This window comes from Erigeron canadensis, chromosome 3 (genome assembly GCF_010389155.1).
Source record: "Erigeron canadensis isolate Cc75 chromosome 3, C_canadensis_v1, whole genome shotgun sequence".
NCBI classification, from domain to species: Eukaryota; Viridiplantae; Streptophyta; class Magnoliopsida; order Asterales; family Asteraceae; genus Erigeron; species Erigeron canadensis.
The window spans coordinates 36,751,332-36,757,331 of NC_057763.1; positions in this window are offsets into that span (position 1 = coordinate 36,751,332).

The following is a 6,000-nucleotide window of genomic DNA, read 5'->3' on the forward strand; positions in this document are numbered from 1 at the left end:
AGGCCAGTTGTCAGTTGAGTCATGAATGTGAATTTACCTTTGGCTGTGTGTTTTGAAGAAATAATTGAGCCCTTGTGTACTATGCAACTTGATGCTTTGGGAAGCTTTAGAAACAGGTCATTTATCCAATGAATGCACCTGACCTGACTGAGTGATATAATGAGATACACATATACAATTATACATACACACAAAATAGTAATTATTGATATGAGTGTTCATCCATATATCTAAAAGACCACCTTTCATAGTATGAGATTTGATGGTCCCAAACACCTACAATGTTATGTTTGTGTTTTTGTAGGTTACTTGGGGAGTTGGGGTGTTTTGCTAAGCTTGTCTGAATACTTATTTTTAGCTTATCTTTGGTAAGCCTATATTTTGTGGCTTATTTTTTTTTATGTATAAGCTTATCATGACTTAGAGTTTGAAAAATAAGCTCATCAACTAAAAAATAAGCCACAAAAACCAGATAAACCAAATGAAAAAAAACAAAAACAATTAAGCTTGAAAATAAGCTAAGCCAAACACCCTGGAATACAGGTCAAGTAGTCCTGATTCATTTTGTGGTCCTATTCAACACTGGCATGCAACACATAATTGATATATTTATAGAAAGTATGTGATTTTGGGAATGAGACCTTTACCATGTGGTACAAATTTAATAGCATAAAATGCAAGTCATTGAAGCAGTGTTGCTATATAGGAGAAAGATGGTGGGACTGGGGTGGGTTGGTTTTGGTAGTTGGTACACATAAATAAAGCTGAGAAGGAGTGGGGGGGTAAAAGAAACTGCAAGCATTATAAATGAAGGAAAGAGTTCCTTAATCTCATTTTTCTTTTTCTTTCTTAGAGGTGGCAGAATAAAGTACACAAGGCTCTTGCTCTTGCTTCTGCACCAATTACACATTTATGGATTGTGTTTTTGATTTTGTGGTCTTTTAATGGACACCTTTACACTATTTCACATGTTTGATGATATCATATTGGATGGACGCACTTATAAACTTTGTTGAACTAAATATAACATATATCATTTGTTGCAAAATATAACATATATCAAATATATCATATTGGAGGCCTTAATTATCATTTCATATCATGTTGATTTTATTCCAAGAGAATCTTAATCTAGTTTAATAAAAAGATAAATTTGATAAAAGCATCATAAATATAAATGTTATAATTGTTGTTTTATATATAAAAATAATATAAATATTAAGCTAGTGTCTCCTGAAAATGCAACACCGAAAACCATGTTATGTCAATATGGAACAATGTAACACTCTTCTTTTTATAAAGAGGCCTTTAGAGATAAGTAGATCTCACTCAGTGGTGCGATGTATATGTGTGATATACAAGTCTCAACAAGGCATAAAGCAGTTGGACCATTTTGGGTCATAGTGGATGGTTGGATTAACCCAAAACAAGAAAGGTCAGTTGTGAGTGGATTCCTGTATATTTATTTAGTTTTTACTGTCAAAGTAAGCTGAGATAAAAAAGTAAAAGTGAGAAAAAGAAAAGAGATAAAACCGTACGTTGGGCGATTTCTTTTCTGATAACTCACTTTTTTTACTGTCAGACTCTGATCTTTCCGATACCAAACGCGTGTACAAATTTTATATTTGGTAGATCTTCTTTCCATATATAGTACACTATGCAACATGCACTTGTACGTAAAGAAACACGATTGGTACTTTTATTCTTTTCCAAGACTATTCAAAACACTTTTATCATTTTATATCTATCAGGATAAAAAATTTAATTGAGGGAAAAAATCACATTAGTTTTCCCTAATCATACACATCTTTATCAAAATCTTATAGAAAAGCCAATCCTTTGATTAACAATTTCAAAAGTTTTCCCTAATCAAACAAAAACAACCAATAATAATAATAAATTTCATATACAAGTCTACAATAATAATAATCATATTAAAACTTAATGTTTATTTTTCAATTTGTAGTTTGTATCATACACATCTCTCTCTACTCTCTCTCTCTACCCTCTTCTCCCTCCTTCCCCAACGGCTCTTTTTCCTGGATCTTTAGATCGGAGACTGAGTGTTTTTGAGATCGAGATCAGGGCTTTTGAGATTGAAAGTTTGAGATTGAGATTATTCCCTTCGGGTTAAAGGTCCCACTCCGGTGGATCTAACCATATATTTTTTTTTATCATTCTTGGGCCGGAGGTCGCTTCCACCTTGGTGGATCTGGAAGCAGCCTCTCTACCTTTGAGTAGAGGTAAGGTCTGTTTACATCATACCTCCCCCATACCCCGGCTTTGCCGGGATTGAGTGCCGTTGCCGTTGTGTATATATGTATAGACTAATCACTATGCAGTTGACTGGAGAGAAACAGCCAAAAGGGTTAAAAGGATTAATGTGTAATTTTTTAAAAATTTGTTTTATGCAATGACTTGGTGTGACTGCAGTTTGCTCCAAATTTCATTTTTCCTGCATATATATACCTTATCATTTTACTTTTATTACACTTTTCTTAATATTGAAGCATAGGAGAAGTTTATCACGGAAGAAAATATTGTTATCTTGTTAAGTAGGTAGTTTAGGAGCCCCCATTGCGAAGCTACGATTATCTTTTTTTCGCGTTATGTTCTTTAAATGCAATACTACAACATAACATCATAAATGGATTTACTCCCATATTAATAATTTTACAAAACATAATGTTTAAAACAAAGTTCCAAATTAGAGATAAAAACGCAAATATATCTATTTAAGGGCAATGATATAACCACATTCAAAATTTTTCACTCCATTTAAGACCAAATTTGTTTAGTATTTTAAGCATATATAATTTTGTGGCCTTTTTACATGATATGGTACATGGCAACGTAAGGATACACACAATCACGTCTATGTTTACTCAAAAATTAAAGAGGGTAAAAATGTTAATAAAGAAGCTCAAAGTCAATTGAAAACAAAAAAATGCAAAAAAAAAAAATCAAAAGAATCTATGTAATTCAAAATATTACCAATATTTGCTAAATTAAATATAACATTTTGTTAAATCAAAATAATCTATGTAATACAAAATATTACCAAGAATTGCTAAGTAGTATAATAAAATGTAAAAAAAAAAAAAAAACATTTAGAGAAAATAAATATTAACGAAGACCCCAAAAATAAAATCTAAAAGAAAAACTGTAAAATAAGTCTTTTTGAAAAATAGTATGTTTTAAATAAAATCATGTTATGCACATTAATTTTGTACAAAATGAGAACAAATAAAAATGGACAAAAGTATATATCAATCTATTCATATATAAAACTCTAAAGTTGTATGTGAAAACTTTTGGATGGAAATCCTCTAAAGTTAAAACTTAACTTTATTGTTAAAGTTAGTATCTTGACCATTGGATTAAAATCAAAGGTTAAGAAAGATGTGCTCAACTTTATCTATAAAGTTGAAAACAACTTTAGAGGATCTCCATCCGAAAATTTTATATTGAAAAGAAATTTTGAAAAAAGAAAAAAAAAGTTCAAAAGTGAAGGGAAAGGAGGGGGGAGAGGATTTGAAATAGGAATCTTGCTCTTGGGAACTAGGGGCTTTACCACTCAACCAAACACAAGATTTAAGTTAAATTTGACATATGATTTATTTATTATTAAAAATGTAGATAAAGAAAAAATAATCACTATTCACATCCATTTTCTTTATTAAAAAAAGATAACATGCAATGTAATACGGAGTAACATTTTTTCTTAATAAACAAACACTAGTTTGGAAAGAGTAAATTATCAATATCACACTACAAATATAATGAATCATTTTTCTAAAATACAATTGAACTGGTCACATTAAAATCAAAAGGTGTAAATACAAAGATGAAACATATTTTTTACGGTGTATTTACATCTATCAAACCAATTATCTAGGAACCAATCCAATCAAACCCTGATGGACAATGTCGGAAGAATCTATCCATCCATGTGTAAGCATATGTTTTATCCACCCCATCTCCTTTTATTTTTCTTTCTTTTTTTACCCGCAAAGTTTTCATTCATGTCTAAAGAGATCGAATCATTTCATTTGTGAATTGTGAAATTTGCTAATAAAATAGCTTGTTAATTTATATATGTTAGGATTTAATTAGGGGAAAGGGAGTCATGTAGCCTAAATTCCTAACCCTATCAAATCCCACAAATCAAAACCTCCAACTCATTTTTTCTTTTCAACCCTGCCAACCATTTTCAATGGCATTCGTCACCTTCTCAACCTTCCCAAATTTTTATTTTTTTTTCTTGAGAGATTTTCATATATGTCATATTTTAAAGACATAATTACATATATGTCCAAAGCATGCTTTAAAAGCATTGTATTTATGCATTAAAAACTTGCAGCTAAGGAATATATGTAATTATGTTTTTAAAATGGGATATATATGAAATTTTTTCTTTCTTCTTTTTCATTTAATTTAATCAAATATTTTTTCTTTCATAATTAAATTAAATATTATCTTCATTATTAATAATCATTATATTATTAAATAACAATATCAATATATATTTTAATATAACTAAAGATGATAATAATAATATAAGAATATATTATATGAAGGTACCTTTTGTATATACATGAAAATGTATGGTTTAAATTGGAAAGTGTGGTGCATCTTTTGTATATACATGAATTTTTGGTGCATTTTCTTCCATTCTTCCTTCTCGAGTTCTCGCTGCTCTTCTTCTCCAGCAGGTTCATTCCTTTTTTTATTTTTATTTTTAAGTTTTGAAGCTCAAAAAGGGCTGGACCCCACCTCCCACACACTCCCCTACAAGCTCAACGGTCGAAAATAACCCAACCCGCAGCTGGCTTTAATCCCGCTGAGTCCCAGCCCGTCTTCAAGCCGCCTTGATGGCGGCGGTGTACCCTCAGCGGGTTGCTCAACCCGTGATGCATGCCGCTCCCACTCCTCTCCCCCTTAGTTCTATACTTAGGGGGTGTTTGGTATGAGGGAATCATAGAGAATGTAAATGTAATAAAGAATGGAAATAGTGAGAAAGAGAATAAGTATTTAGAAAGATAATGAATTCCGTTGTTTGGTATCCACAGAGAATGAATATATATAAAAAATAAAATTTTAAATAATAATATATTTATTACATATAACATCTCTAAAAAAAAAAAATTTTTTTTTTTCATTCTCACTCATTCTCTACCATTTGTAGAGAATGAAATTGATTCCTCTTTCTCCTTTCTCATTCCCTTTCTTCGTCGCAAACAAACAAGGGAAGTCTTTCTCATTCCCTTTCTCCCCTTTCCATTCTATCATACCAAACACCCCTTTAGTCTATTTATTATTATCATTATTATTATTTAAGTAGACAGTAGATAAAATGCATTAATTATTATATCGAATGATATATGCTATTTGATAGTTTTACTTTTCCTTCTCATATAATAAAAATCTGAACTTGGTAAAAGAAATGCATTTTTAGTATACTGATAAATTAACGAAGTAATTAAAAAAATTTAGGCATATCTTACAAGTAATTGAAAGTTACCATATCTAATCTTCAATGGATAATGTTATTCCACGAGTATTCTCCAACGCAAAATCATTGAGAAGGTTTTATTAAATGTAATTTTAAAAGTTTCAGTTAAAATACATTAAATAATTATATACTTAATATAAATTTAGGAGTTTAATTAGCTTTTTGATAAGGAAGAAAAACTCGTTTAAATGAGAAAACCGACTTTGTGAGGATTATTGTTACCAAAATAATCTATATACCTGAGCACCACCAACAACTAGAACAATACCCGGTTGTTGACCGGGTTAGAACAATGAATTAACGAAAGTGCAAGTATCCCAATAAATTAACAAAAGTGAAAGTATGTTTAAAGTACTTGAAACATGTTCAAGTTCGTCTATAAAGATAGAGTGAATTAATAAAAGTGTAAATATCCAATTTTTATTAGAAAGGCGTAACATGAAACGTCGCAAAACCAGATATAAGATTGGTAGAAAAACAATGAA